Below are 16002 nucleotides of genomic sequence, written 5' to 3' on the forward strand. Positions count from 1 at the left end.
AAAACCACTAGCAAAAAAGGAATATGATTGCAAGTAGGCCTACTAAAAGTGTATGGTGAAAATAGGACAAATAGTATAAAATGAGAAGTTTTAGGCACCAACGAGGAAAATAGCCACGAACGTATCAAATAGGCTTTTATGGATACTGTAAGTTTGTAGTTTTAGACTCGCAGTAGCATGAAATGGGTTGATAACTTAAAAGCCTACCTTTCAGATCAAGGGAATAAAACAGGCAAAATGCCAAAATCCGTGCTCTAATAATAATAAAATTCAGCTAGTAGTGCAGGTGCAAGGGAAAGTAGTGTATGCATGGTATGGCAATTTCATGTCAATAGGAGATATACACATTATGCAAGTGTATTACATCTCTGTGGCACATAGAACCCTTTCTGGGCCATGACTTGCCAAGGCGGCTGCTGCCGAACTATATGGTCTGCAGATATTGGAGTATTGCATAGTCAACATGATGACATCCTCAGCCATACCACTTTAAGTAGTGTGCGTATTAGGCGAATGCTATAGTCATATGCTTCCAAACAAGATTTAGTATGAATCCCGTCCAAATCACGTGGGATTTTGGAAAGAAAATTCACGTATCACTGATTCGGATTCCACGCAAAAACTGAAGGCCCTGTGGCAATGATCGCGATGTTAATAATCACGCAAAACTTCAGGTGCTATTTTTTTCTTTTTTGTGACCAGGTCCGCTGCCTCTTGTATCAAAGTTCCTCAGTTAGTATCTTGAGCCTTGGCGAAACCTGTTACAGCCCTCAGTCCAGAATTAATATCCGTAGACTAGCAGGTAATTAACCCAAGGCCTCGGAGTAAAAGGGCAGGCAAGCTATTCCAACAACACGAGTACTATTTCACTGTACTTTTAATTGAGCTGTTGATGTTGGTGTTAGTGTAGAGAACCTGTTCTTACCATTCGATATGATAAAGACTTGGACACATTTTGTCAATGAACTACTTCGTTGTAACTATTATTTACCGAGCCACGTAGCTTTCAGGTTGCAGTCGGGAGAGAGGTGGGTCGAACCACACTGTCGGCAGCCCTGAAGATGATTTTCCGTGGTTTCCTATTTTCACACCAGGCATATGCTTGGGCCACGGTCGCTTCTTACCTACATCTAGCCCTTTGTTATCGCCTAGCCGCCAGTGTTGGTGCGAAGTAGAGAAATGTAAAAGAAGATGTAATTCGTAAGCTGTTCTTTGTAACAAAAACATATATATTGAATTTAATGCAGACTAACAGTTCAATATTAGTTTGATTTCTATATTCTACAATAATTTTCAGAGTAATTTTAACTGATATTTCTACAATATTTAAATATAAGACTTCATTTATGGTTGCCAAGTAATTTCAAGGTGAATGTCGAAGAAGAACGCCGATTGTGTACATGCGGTTAAGCTTCAGTCCTCTCTCATTCCACGCACACTCGCATACACATTGCTAAAATTTTAATCGAGCAGTGCGCTGGTTTAGAGATAATTGAACGTAACGTGATAGTGGCAAGAGAGTCCAACCCAATATCAGTTGGATCTCTTCGCATTATTGGGATCAGTATACCCGGTCGTGGGTTACAGTAGATCAATGGTATCGTATAGCTCACAGATGAGATGTTAATGAAGTCTGATATGGTTCAGTTCATTAATTACAATACTGCGAAATAACAGAATGTGCAACATGTATTTCACTTTACTGCTGGAATTCACCCACACACATCTCGTACTATATGACTTCCTATGAGTATACATGCCTGATATCTGGAGTTAGGCTGAACTCCGTAGCATAAATGTTATCCGTGATTCTTCTGTTCTCAAGATAGCGCATTTGATTTAAAGGAATTTAGAATGTGAATACTCCGTATCGTTGACTTCGAGGAAGATAAATACTTCTCTTCAAAATATTTCTTTTTGTTTACTTAGTGTTTGGAACATGTTTGTCACACTTCTACCACGCACTCTGCGAGTAAAAACTGTATTGATTGAATTTGTTCTCAATTCATTAAAATCGCTTACAACAAAAAACTATTGCGGAAACATTTACATAGGTGAACACTTGAATTAGAGATACCTAGCTAGTTCAGTACGTCAGAGGGGCCGATGACCTCGATGTTAGGCCCCTTTAAACAACAAGCAACATCATCATCATCATCATCATCATCATCAGTACGCCAGAAAGCTTCGTGTGACTGGTCATTTACTACTGCGGTCAATAACTTCGTGTACTGGCCCCTACGGTTTACGCAACACGTCGTACATTCCTGTACTACAGTTAGTAACTTCCTGGACTGGCGCTTACAGTGTAGGCAACACAGTGCATGCCTACAGTATGTACGTACTGCAGTCAATATGTTTAAGGTTCGCATAGTCTTTTCACCTGTTTTATGGCGTCCTTTTACCGTCGTGGTAAACCGGGTGATTTTGACTCGAACATCTCAAGCGTTTCATCAGTGGATTTCTGGCAGAACTTGAAATTTGCCCAGAAGATATGACATTCTTAAGTTCCGCCGCTGACATTCAACTATCTTTCTCAACAGAGACCGTAGTCTTGCTTACACTGTATGCACCCAACTACCTATTGTTCGAACTAGAGAAGAACTGTCACGGCGACATCCTGTGTAGCAAACTTGCCGCTGTAGTGACGCTAGACGACCAGTCCACGAACTTAATGACTCTACTGCGTATGTTAGGTTGTATGGTTGCGCTGTTATGGTATGTTAGTACATTCTTGTCCAACTCGTTGGCTGAACGGTCAGCGTACTGGCCTTCGGTTCAGAGGGTTCCAGGTTCTATTCCCTGCCGGGTCGGGCATTTTAACCTTAATTGGTTAATTCCTACGGCACGGGGCTGGGTGTATGTGCTGTCTTTATCATCATTTCATCCTCATCACGGCGCGCAGGTCGCCTACGGGAGTCAAAGAGAAAGTCCCGCACCTAGCGAGCCGAACCCGTCCTGGGATATACCGGCACTAAAAGCCATATGACTTTTCATTTCAGTACATTTGAGATTTCACAACTAAAATACGCCGCTCATTCCTGTAACTGATGTTATTCTTATTCTTATTCTTATTCTTATTCTTATTCTTATTCTTATTCTTATTCTTATTCTTATTCTTATACTTATTCTTATTCTTATTCTTATTCTTATTCTTGTTTCCAATAATAGCGTACGTGCGTGAAATATTTGGCTTTTAATTCGTATACATAGAATTTAAGTAGCCTCTGTGTACGGCCATACTTATTTTATTACGTATAATGTACTGGCCTAGTATGTATACGAAGAGTAGGCTATAGTGTTCTGTTATGTTTATGTGACCATGTCGCACCTTACTTGTTTTCATTGTGATGTATAATTTATCATTACTTTCTAACTTTTTTTTTTGTTAGTGGATTTACGTCGCACCGACACAGATAGGTGTTATGGCGACGATGGGATAGAAAAGGCCTAGTATTTGGAAGGAAGCGGCCGTGGCCTTAATTAAGGTACAGCCCTAGCATTTGCCTGGTTCGAAAATGGGGAAACCACAGAAAACCATCTTAAGGGCTGCCGACAGTGGTATTCGAACCGGCTATCTCCAGGATCCAAGCTCAGAGCCGCGCGCCTCTAACCGCACGGCCAACTCGTCCCCTTTTCTAACTATTATGCTCCATAATTGTATTTGATGCGCATTGCTAGCTTTAATTATTATGCATTGTTCAAACTATGATCTAGCTATTTAATAGGATGATAATATTTATTACATTGTGAACTACTTGGTTACGTGTAAGAGAGGTCCAACGAGCCCTACTTTCACCACGGATAAATAAATAAATAAATAAATAAATAAATAAATAAATAAATAAATAAATAAATAAATAAATAAATAAATAAATAAATAATAGAATGACGGTGGTGATGCGGCATGGCATGTAATTCACAGGACACTGGAAGAGCTAGGAAGCCATACTGATCAATGACCACCGCACAGCCAGTCGAATGTACGAAGATTGGCCGGGCCAAGGTCCAAGAAGCGCACATCTTCTCGACAGCTTCCTAGATGTGCTCAGTGCGATGGGGGTAGAGGAAATTTATGACCCAGGCAAGCATCCTCATGTCCCTGAAGTGTACATGGTGAAAATTGGCCAGAAACGAAACAGATAGACCGGTGCGTTGTATTAGTGTTATTTCAGGTCGTCTGCTATGTGCTGGAGGTGAAAAAATTGGTGAACATGATCTGATGGCACGTTTCCTTTGTTGTTCGCCGACGAAGGCCGTTGGAAGATGTACCAATGTTCTCATTTCATCTCAGTTGAACAATCGCAATATGATGATACAACCAATAATGGCATGCAATTGTAACGGTTCAAATCTCGTTACAAGATATCTATATTATTATTATAATTATTATTATTATTATTATTATTATTATTATTATTATTATTATTATTATTATTATTATTATTATTATTATTATTATGTCCGTATTATTATTATATTATCTGTGAGATTACTATTATTGTATTATCATTCTTATTCAATTCAATTCTGCAGTGGTTGTCGCTTGCATGATTGTAGTTAAATGTATGCATATATATATGTGTGTAGAATAACACTCAATACATGTACAGTAATGAGTTGCTGTATGTCAGATGTGGATGTGACATTGCTACATTGTGCTGGCGTTTCTGCCAAGTCATTGCTACGTCATGGCTACGTCATCGTGAGCATTTTGCAATGCGCTCACGGTCTTGGAGATACCTAGGAAGCGCCGGGCTATTACACCATTGTAGGTAACACTTGTCGCGAGGTGGGAGTAGGTTATTGTTATTTCTGGAGGTTACGTATGTGCGTCAACCTAACGTCTATAAAAGGTGGCTGCATATTGTAGCGTCAGTCATTATTCTACTGGAAGGAGAGGCACAGTTGGCCATTAAGTGAACGAGATGGAGTAGCCTCAGTCAGTCAACGGAAGTCATTAGTTAAACGGAAGGTGAAGAGAGAAGTTGATGGTGAACAATGATGGAGTCATAGAAGGATACACTTGCAATGGAGTCATACCATACAGACTTAAAAATAAGTCATATGATATGGAGAAGAAGCAGTCACATGGATACATTACCAATTTAGGCGTGACACATCTACAGTAAACACAAGATCTAAGGAATACGTCGTAATTACACTCAAAGTGTTGAAGGTACAGTCAAGTGAACCAGTGAGGGATATATCTCGTATAAATTGTTAAATGTCCGGTCAAGAAGAATTCAAATTCATGCCTAGTTTCTTTCAGTTGCAATGTCATAATTTCATATTCACATCTGTTTTATCGCAATAAGACTTACTATTTTTTATATACAATTTCAAGAATAAATTTGTTCTATCAAATTAATCTTTCGTTTAATTTAAACAGTAAAATTTCTTAACCTCAAATTCAATGGGGAAACCGAACGCCAATCTCCTTTTCCCAGAACTTATATGGTATGTTGTCAAAAGTAAGCTTATTACCCCATACCCTAGAGATAGTCAAGATTCTCATACTATTATAGCTGCACTGAGTTGTAGCTGGCGCCCATCAAATAACGTATGTGTAAGTAAGCAGGTAAGAAGTAAGTGTGAGTAAAAGGTCCGACGATTGTGTATTTTAGTTAATGAATATTAATTTTCATATTTTCCATTTTAAATGCAGATATTTCATAATTTCCATCTTAAATTCAGATTAGTGTGTGTTCAAATAAGTAAGAGAGTCAGGAATGTTCTCACACTGTACCCTACTGGCATTGCCTAATTTACCTGGTGACACACTTGTCCCCCGCCATCGGCATGTACCAAGTGGTACCTCAACTCATCTGTCCAGACGGCCTTTCTCCATGCGAGAGTTCAATGACGGTGCTTCTTTGAACATGTCAGTCTTGGAACCTGGTGACTTGTCGTGAGCCGAGGCACGATAGTACGTTGGACGGTGGCTTCTATATCCCATTGTGAGGAGGTGTTTCTGGATCGTATGGCTGCTCAAACTTCGTCGTAGTGCAGCACTGAACTTCAGAGTGATCTGCTGCAATGTGGTCCGTTCACCCGCTCTTACCATTCGAGCTAGCCGACGGCGAACCCTGCCAAAAGCACGTAACACACCATGGCAGTGGATCCAGACGGATGCTGATTTTGCAAAAATCCACATACTCCCGGTACACTATTGAAACGGTGACCTGTGGAAAGCCCATAGTCTGCACGACTTCGGAGCTGGATATGCCCATACGTCTGGCACAGACTATCTGTCCGCGGTCAAATTCGTTGAGATTTCGTGTTTGAACCGTCCTGTGTTCAGCTGTTTCTCGCACGGCCAGTACCAGTCAATTCCTTATCAGCGTATCCTAAAATATGTTTCCTAGGATACATATCAAAAATATTTTAAATTATGCTGTGACTAGGAAGTTCTTTATACTATATTTCGTTACTCAAAAATATTTTAATGGGTGACGTCCTTAAGCAGAATATCCGTATACCACATATTGCAGCAGAACCATGTGATCAGGCTGTGTGATACGAAACGCATAGTAGTCATACACTCGCATTCAGGGATGGTGGGTTTGAACTCTTCTATAGGCAGTCGTGAAAATATTATTCCGTATTTTACCGTTTCCATACGAGGCCTTAGCCACTTCTTCCCCTGTCCAAGGTATTTCCTATCCTATCGTCGTCGAAAACCTGAGTAAGCTGGTGTGACTTTAAACCATTAGCAAATAGAAAGCTGCAGAAGATACCAAAAGAGCTTCGATCCCAGTTAAGGTGATATAAGTGATATTTGAAAGTTCTCAAATTTCAGTTTTCTTAGTTAAATATTATCCATCGCCAAGCTGATAAATCCCTTTTCATTCCCAGGAAAATTATCACATAATTTAATTTATGGAATTATTCTGTTCCAAATATATCTTTGTACACAATAATATGTCTCAAGTTAAACCTTCCGCAAAACATAAAATAATGATTAGAAAAGCAGCAAATGTTGTGAAAGTGAATTTTCTGATGTTCTTCTAAGTATTATTTCAAATCATTTTAATTGAGTGGGAAAAAATCCGCATTATGTACCGGATTCTCGTCAGTGTTTCGATGTGCAATCAAACATAGGACTGTGCGTTCGAGGTGCCTGGACCGCAAGATTTACTTAAGTCCAATATTAGTAACGGGAGAATCGAATGTTTATATTGCCCCCATCATGCCGGGCTCAGCTCGCCGGTGAGCGAGAGTCTCAAAGGTAGACCGTTAGCTTATCGGCTGTGCAGAAAATTTTAAAGGCAGGAATAGATGAAGGACTAGCGACAAATGAAAAGAAGCTAAAATAGATTTTATACATTTATTAAAAACTATCACTCTTCCAATAAACAATTAAATTTACAAAATCTGGGAATAATTCTTGAAAATCTCTTCTCCTCGTGTTATCGTCTATAAGGAATCTTCATCAAATTAAAGCTCAAGGAATGTTCTTGTCTGTAATAATAATAATAATAATAATAATAATAATAATAATAATAATAATAATAATAGGGATCATTAATTTACTATAAACTGGATTGAAAATGAAAATAATATCTGGTATCACTCTCTCAAGTAATGATAATTAAATTGCTTAAATTAAAATATTCCTTCTGGATCTCGCTTAATTCTATAAGAAAATGATCATTTTCTTTCCCTTATTAAAATTATAGAAAAATGTTTAATTCAAGAAATTGTGGTTAATAAGTCTTCCTTAGACTTTCCCTTCATCAATCAATTCATTTTTATAATTATTAAATGACTGAACTTCCCATAATTAATTCTCATTTGATCTCATGTCAACCTAAACGTTACTCGTTTTTATGCAAAAAGTGACTGTACTATAACTAAAAATTCAGCCTCGTGACATCAATCCACGGATGTTGTCTTCTCTTATTCAATTTATTTTAGTGAATAAGATCCTAATCTACCTTAAATTATAATAAAAGCTTCTAAAGATTCATAATTCATCAAATCACGGACACGCGAAAATGACGTAAATCGGTCAAAATTTGACGTGCGCAGTGGAGAACATCATCATAAAACCATTTAAGTAAAATTACAAAACACAGAATATAATCAAATCACACATCACACATTCACACACATGTACACGACTATATTACAATATTATTTACATGGTCACTAACCCATTATTATTCATTTTTGGATTTATTCCAAATTAGGGAAATCATTCTCTACATGACAATATCATGTACATTCCAGGTGTCGATCTAGGACGTGATAGAGTTGATGTTATCTCTTTTATGCAAAATTTAATTATACAACGATATTCAAGGGAATCTTTTTAACAGAAATCATCCAAAATAAGCAATTAAAATACCTACAGCACCGGTCAGAATATTAGAATACGCGCTTACGGTAGATGAGTTGCGGCATTTATTCTTATTCTCCTACTATATCTTGGCTCTCAATTAATCTGCGCTCAAGCTCTAAGAAATCATGTCCAGTGACACATTTCTTCCAAAAATGACTCTAATGGATGCATAAATTATCACACAAAATATAATGTCCATCTGCAAGTCATAATCAAATTAATAGCACAGTAAAATATACATATAATTCGTCATTACTCCGTCCGGAGGATACCATGTTCCAGGCCTATTTTACATAAAGGGAGCGCACGTTAATTCTTTCCAAGAACAAACCAACATTAAACCCATGACCTTATTCAAATTTTAGCACGTAATTAGGTTTCATTTTTATTCATAATTATTTTTATTCATTATTATTATTATTATTATTATTATTATTATTATTATTATTATTATTATTATTATTATTATTAGTATTATTATTATTATTATTTGACCGTGCCTAATCACACTTGCAAAGCTATCGTAGGAAATTATTCAGATGACTCTAAACGAACTCAAGTCCACAGAAATGTCGTATAATCGTAGAATGAAATTTGACACTCAGAAAAACACCAGAACGCTGTCCTAATCTGTCTCAATTAATTTTAAAACTATTTCAAAATCATTCAAGATTAACGCGGAGGTCATTTACTTTTATTTCTCCGGCCGTCTTAAATTTTTAGGACAGTTGAGGTCTCTCTCGATGACTCTCACTCTTATCTCTAACTAATAGAAACGAATACACATTCATTCCAGAGCACAAACTACCTCCAACCGAGGAAAGAAGAATGAAAAGTCAAACTACTGCTAAACTAATAGAAAATCTAAATGAATAAGGTAAGGCTACGTTTTACAGACATTTTGCAGAAAGATAGAAAGATGAATTCTTAAAGAATACTCATGTGGCTGGTGTTAACTGGATTCTGGCTAATGACCTAGTACGTGGTCACATCACCTTCCATCGAACAAAGTCTTGCCCATGTCCGACGCCTTACATAATTAGTGACTCATGAATGAGATGAAGGTGCACAGGAAACAGTAGGATTCATCTCGGAAAGGGATAGCCATCTTGAAGCGAGCTCGAAGCAACGACCTTCCTTCTTCTGAGTTCTCGCAGAAAAGCTGAAACTAATAAAAGTCTTAGCAATAGTCCAGGATACACATGCGATGTTTAATAATTTGGAGATGGACACTTAACTTATGACAGTCATAAATAAATCGTTGAGAAGTTCTTAAAATGCCTGAATTGCAGTTTATTCAGTCCTCAGTGCCTTCTCTAATGCAAAGTCTCCCAGTAAAGCAAACGACGTCCAGTCTCGACCGTAGCTGCATTCAGAGTAACGCTCAGATAAAGTGTTCAGAAGTAAAAACCCTCTATAAAATTTCCTTTGGAATTACCATAAATTCACTGTCTTAAGACGGAGGTGTGCCTCTTGATTATATCTGATTGGTGGATCTGTTGCATTCCTGTGAAGGTTGTCATTTTTATTGGCTGCCCTAGTTTCACGTCATACGACCTTGCCATTATTGATCGATTACAATCACGCTGCCCGCCTGATCACGTGGCACACACACATGTGTCTGAAAGACACCTAACAGGAATTTCACCCTAATTCCTTGTTCTCTGGGTAGGTTGGGAAAACCGGTTCGCAGGCGGCTTGTTCATGCTGGCACGGGAGTGTAAAATCTCACCCTCCTGGCGATCAAAATAATGTTTCAACTCACTGATGAAATAAATCATTCTCCCTTAATGGCTGCAATGCACATAAGTACAGACATAGTAGTAATATAAAATCTCAAATAATATGGTCACTCGTATTAATAAATGATTTCCACTTTTGAAGGGGACAATATATAACATTACTTTTCCTGTAAAGTTACGTAGTCGGATCGAAAATATTCTGGACTGTCTCGTAGTGCACCATCAGATGGAAGCTTAGGATTACACTAGCAGCTATAGTGACGTCCTTAAGATACCACATATAACCACAGATAAGGCAGGTTTTTCAGGAAAAAACACCACCATTACAACTCCCGATGTTACCACAGCGATTTCTCATTACAAACTAACTTATCGAGGTTGAAGGTCACTACATATGCTGTGCTGCCATCCGTTAGCTCACTATAGAACTAGTGTGGACATTTTTTGATTCAACCTTGTACTGTAGGTTCCATATTAGTCACTTAACGAATCAGATTGAAGTATATCCTTTTTTAATTCTGTTTATGTTTGTGAACACAGAAGATTCATCTCACCATCTTCCGTTATAGAGCTCGTTTTTCGGAAAGAATGAAATGAAACAGGCTCCCTAAAATCCGCACTTCCAAATAACTGACGGTTTTCCAAGTATACAATAATATATTAGTTTAATTGATTTTTTATTCAAAGATTCTGATTTTATTTGTAATATAGTGCATTATGTACTTTATTTAATTACCATAAGTACAGCTTGCGTTGTTGCTCGCTACGGGTCGCTTAGCTACAAGCTTTCATTATGTAATTATTATGGTACGTAAGCCATTCTCCCACATTCAAAATTACTATCTATAAAGTGATTGAAATTTGTAAAAATTTCTAGTAATATATATTATCTCATGAATAAAATTTACACTTTCCAGGTTTATTCGGTATTTGTATGGATATTAAAATAGGTATTTTCTTATAAACCTCATAGAGTGCAGTTGCAGCTTGAAGTTGTACGTTGACGTCTATGGCTGTGCGTAGACTTGAGAAAGCTACGTACAACTGTACAAAGCACTGCAGTGTGGAGATTCATTCCAGCTTTAAAGTTTGTCCTTGTGGCTTATTCACTGTGACACAGAAGGCTAAATTTACAAGAAATTGGCTCCGCTTAAGAGCGAATGCTATACCCAGATTCACAGGCGCTAAATGTATTCTTGACCGAGCCAGTTGGCAGTGCGGTTAGGGGCGCGCGGCTGTGAGCTTGCATCCGGGAGGCAGTGGGTTCGAATCCCACTGTCGGCAGGCCTGAAGATGTTTTTCGTGGTTTCCAATTTTGACACCAGGCAAATGCTGGGGCTATACATTAATGAAGGCCACGGCTGCTTCCTTCTAACTCGTAGGACTTTCCTATCCTATCGTCGCCATAAGACCTATCCGTGTCGGTGCGACGTAAAGCCACTAGCAAAGAAAATATGTTCTTGGAATAAAACACTTTTTTCTGAAGCTGATCCCGTATAAAATTCTGCACGAACGATATTTGCGTCTTGTTTTCGTATATTCTATATCGTTCCATTGCCCAAACCAGCTTCTTTAACATCATTTTTTTTTTGCTAGGGGGCTTTACGTCGCACCGACACAGATAGGTCTTATGGCGACGATGGGATAGGAAAGGCGTAGGAGTTGGAAGGAAGCGGCCGTGGCCTTAATTAAGGTACAGCCCCAGCATTTGCCTGGTGTGAAAATGGGAAACCACGGAAAACCATCTTCAGGGCTGCCGATAGTGGGATTCGAACCTACTATCTCCCGGATGCAAGCTCACAGCCGCGTGCCTCTACGCGCACGGCCAACTCGCCCGGTTTTAACATCATTAACATCATCGCACACTAAGAGTCAGTCCTAATATACCTACATTACTTGGTCACCTGTCAACATCTTCAGAACCTATTAGTTATAATGTTAACTTGTTTCTTTCCTGGACAGAAAAAACTTGCTACTTTGCAAAACAATGTACTCTCACCTACATGGAAGAAAAACAACGAAGGCAATGTCGTAGAATTCTTTTTGAAATCCGGTTTTGTTGAATCTCAGTAGTGTCATTTGGCCTAGTTCTCTGTTCCAGAGTTTCAGAAACCCTTTAGTGAAATTAAATCTTAATTTTAAGCTATAAAGTAGAAGATTTAAAACTTGACTGGATAAAAGCTGCTCTGTAACAGTGAGGAATTACCGCCAGGCAACCCCGGAAGTCTGCAACAAGCAGGATAGTTTTTCTAGCGAAAGGGGATTTGTTGTTCATTATGAGTAGCTGATCTACTGCTGAAAAGGTGTAATGGGGAGCTGTGGTGGCCTCATCCCATACGATTAAATTCACCTGTCTTATTCGTTCGTCTTCTTCTGAAATTCTTGTCTTAGACGTAGCGGTATGCGAATTTAGAGTCTTTACTCAATTCACCTTTCTCCAAGCGTAACGTTTTATATTCAGTTGTTTGTCTTTGTAACTGCATATTTTACCTTTGCCATTTTTGCCTTTGTTTACTCTGTTCGTCTTACTCGTGTAGTTTTAGTACGTTGGAAGGTCAACTCATTGGAAATTTCTTGATTTAGCACCGGAACCTTTGATGATCGAAAATTCTTTTCAGCTGAAACCTGATTCCTTCACAGACGTCATGTAATCTCGACGGATTTCTGCTGACGTATTTTTGTGGACGTTTAGCCAACCTCCAATGAAAAGAAAAAGCATTTGTGGCCTAATATGTGTTTCTCTCGTGACATATCATGAAACAAATAATAAATATAATCTCCCGAAAAATAATCACCAGATTCTAATTCACTCATTAAATCTGTCATTATAGTGCGAGCAAAATTGAGACGATATATAGCCTACTTTTTTTTTGCTAGTTGCTTTACGTCGCGCCGACACGGATAGGTCTTATGGCGACGATGGGACAGTGAAGGACTGGGAGTGGGAAGGAAGCGGCCGTGGCCTTAATTAAGGTACAGCCCCAGCATTTGCTGGTGTGAAAACGGGAAACCAGGGAAAACCATTTTCAGGGCTGCCGACAGTGGGGTTCGAACCTACTATCTCCCGAATACTGGATACTGGCCGCAATTAAGCGACTGCAGCTATCGAGCTTGGTATATAGCCTACTACTCTGACACTTAAATGCACAGAACACAAACACATTGAGTACTGAATTATTATGATATTCTGACATCTAGAGATGTAAAAGTACGGTTCAATACTGTTAAATTGATAAACCTGTTTTTTAAAACGTTTAAAACCCCGTAAGAATGGTAGGAATGGTCTTTTTCATCCCGGTTGTCACGCAACTTGCCATAACATAAAGCAGCATGTACTGCATAAGCATCAGGGGCTATCATACTGGAATGAACGAATGAATCCAGAAACATCTAGAAACAAGGTCACAAGTCTATATAAAGCCAGACAGTGCCGACACGCCTCAGTTTACGTTACGCTGAGGCTGGGCTATCTTACGAAATCAAACCGAATAAATTAGTTAGTAGAATGCGTCCTCGATCAAAGGTGTAGAATCTATTCGATTTAAGGCACGTTGATGGTAAGAAAGAGGCAACATGTAAATACTGTAAAACTAAATACAATGCCTTGGCGTTACGATTAAAATAACATCTTATCACATGTGATATTTGCCCTCAGTCTTTTAAACGGCCGGGCTGAGTGGCGCAGAAGGTTGAGGCGCTGGCCTTCTGACCCCAACTTGGCAGGTTCGATCCTGGCTCAGTCCGGTGGTATTTGAATGTGCTCAAATACGTCAGCCTCGTGTCGGTAGATTTACTGGCACGTAAAAAGAACTCCTGCGGGACTAAATTCCGGCACCTCGGCGTCTCCGAAAACCGTAAAAGTAGTTTGTGGGACGTAAAGCAAATAACATTATTATTATTATTATTATTATTATTATTATTATTATTATTATTATTATTATTATTATTATAGTCTTTTAAACGGGTAGCTTCGGATGATGCATCGCAAGTAAAAAGGAGAAAATAGAATATGTCAGGAAATAATTGGCTGCAGAATATTGAAATATCACAAGCCCAGCGTCTTCACTTACGCCATCATTCATACCTTCTGTTTTTTTCTGTCAGTGAACAACTTACCACAGATTCACCACAACCCTCTTCATCCGGGCATAAGAACTGATAGTGACATTGACGAAGTTATTTGCTAGGACTATACATGCTTCACCTGCTCCTCTATCTATGCCGAATTCGAAATATTGGCGGGAAGCATTACAGAAAATACGGCCTGGCTATGAGCTTCGTAGTCACCACCTGCTTAGCACATCTTTGCTGTTTGCCGAATATCATCATTTGAAGATATTTGTCGCAAAGAAGCTGGATTGTTCAACTTCTCTTGCATTGATTTCGGATGGATGGACTGATGTATCAGGAAATAATGTGGTGAAGTTAATCATGATAACACCTCAGCCAATATTCTATAAAAGCATAAGATCTGGTGAGGAAAGGAAATTTCCCAGTATATTGCTATTAAACTAATTGAAGTTAATAGTGAAATAGGTGGGGAGAAGTACGTAGTAGTGCGTGAAATACGCGTGCTGCGTGGAAAATAGTAGAAATATACACAACCATCTTGCACAGGCTGTGCAGCACGTATATCTTATCCACTAGTAAAGGGGATAATGTCACTGAGAAGGCTGCGAGAGTGCGTCCATCTAGCGAAGTAATTCGTAAAATGCTCGAAGGATCTCCATGTCCCCCATGCTTGGAAAACCAAGAGGAAAGAGAAATACCGTCAAACCTCTGACACTAAAGCTTCCATCGCCAACCCATTGGGCACGTGCTGTGATATGATTGTACAGTTTACTTAATAATAAAAGGGCTGTGTTTGAAACTATTGTATGACCAATTATGGAGTGCGACGGAACACTTACAGCTTCTGTATTAGCAGATGAAACGTGGCAGAAAATTACGATGAGGCATGGCGTCTGTTGCGACCGATGCCAGAAGCCATATGCACAGTTGAAGACGATAATGCTGTACTTTAGAATGCATATGTATATTCTGTGATAGCATTTCTAGGGAAGTAGACTCTGTACTCGTAGAATGTAACAAACTTTCTCCAGTAGACAAATCTCCCCATAATGATGCTGTGAGGCTGAGGCACAAGTTTGCATGTAAAGCTATTCATGCTGCGTCAAACATGTTGGATTCTGTGTTAATGGGGGAACTCTCAGCCAGGAGAAGGAAACACAGGCTCTAAACTTCATTGCAACAATGAGTGAAGTATTGGGTTATGACAGTGGCGTTGTTATGGGAAATTTGGTCTCATTTCGGGCAGCCGAAGCCTTTCTCCAACAGATTGCTTTATGTACTGCAGCAAAACGTGTATCCCCTTCTGTATTGGGGAAAGGCTTGTGTATTAAGCCACCCCTATGTTCACTTGTTTCTAGAATTTTGAATGTGCCCCCTTCCTCAGCGGCAAGTGGGCGTAATTGGTCAGCTCACGGACGAAGTCGCACACCACTACGAAGCAGATTGTTACCAGACACAACTAAAAAAAAAACTGTTTATATACGGTGGAATCTCAGGTACATAGGTGACGCACAGGTTATCGAAATTTTCCAGTCATCGTGTGAAGACGAATCTGACCAATATTATGGTTAGAGACCAACAGCCATTATTTCTTTGTTTGTTCCGGATATTAATTGGTGAATTAATTGTTTTTGTACGTTTACAATGAAAATTACTTCTTCATAGTTTTTATGTATGAGGTAATGGTTTGACATTGAAATGAAATGAAATGGCGTACGTCTTTTAGTGCCGGGAGTATCCAAGGACAAGTTCGGCTCGCCAGATGCAGGTCTTTTGATTTGACACCCGTAGGCGACCTGCGCGTCGTGATGAGGATGAAATGATGATGAAGACGACACATAC

The sequence above is a fragment of the Anabrus simplex genome, chromosome 2 (genome assembly GCF_040414725.1).
Source record: "Anabrus simplex isolate iqAnaSimp1 chromosome 2, ASM4041472v1, whole genome shotgun sequence".
In the NCBI taxonomy this organism is placed as follows: Eukaryota; Metazoa; Arthropoda; class Insecta; order Orthoptera; family Tettigoniidae; genus Anabrus; species Anabrus simplex.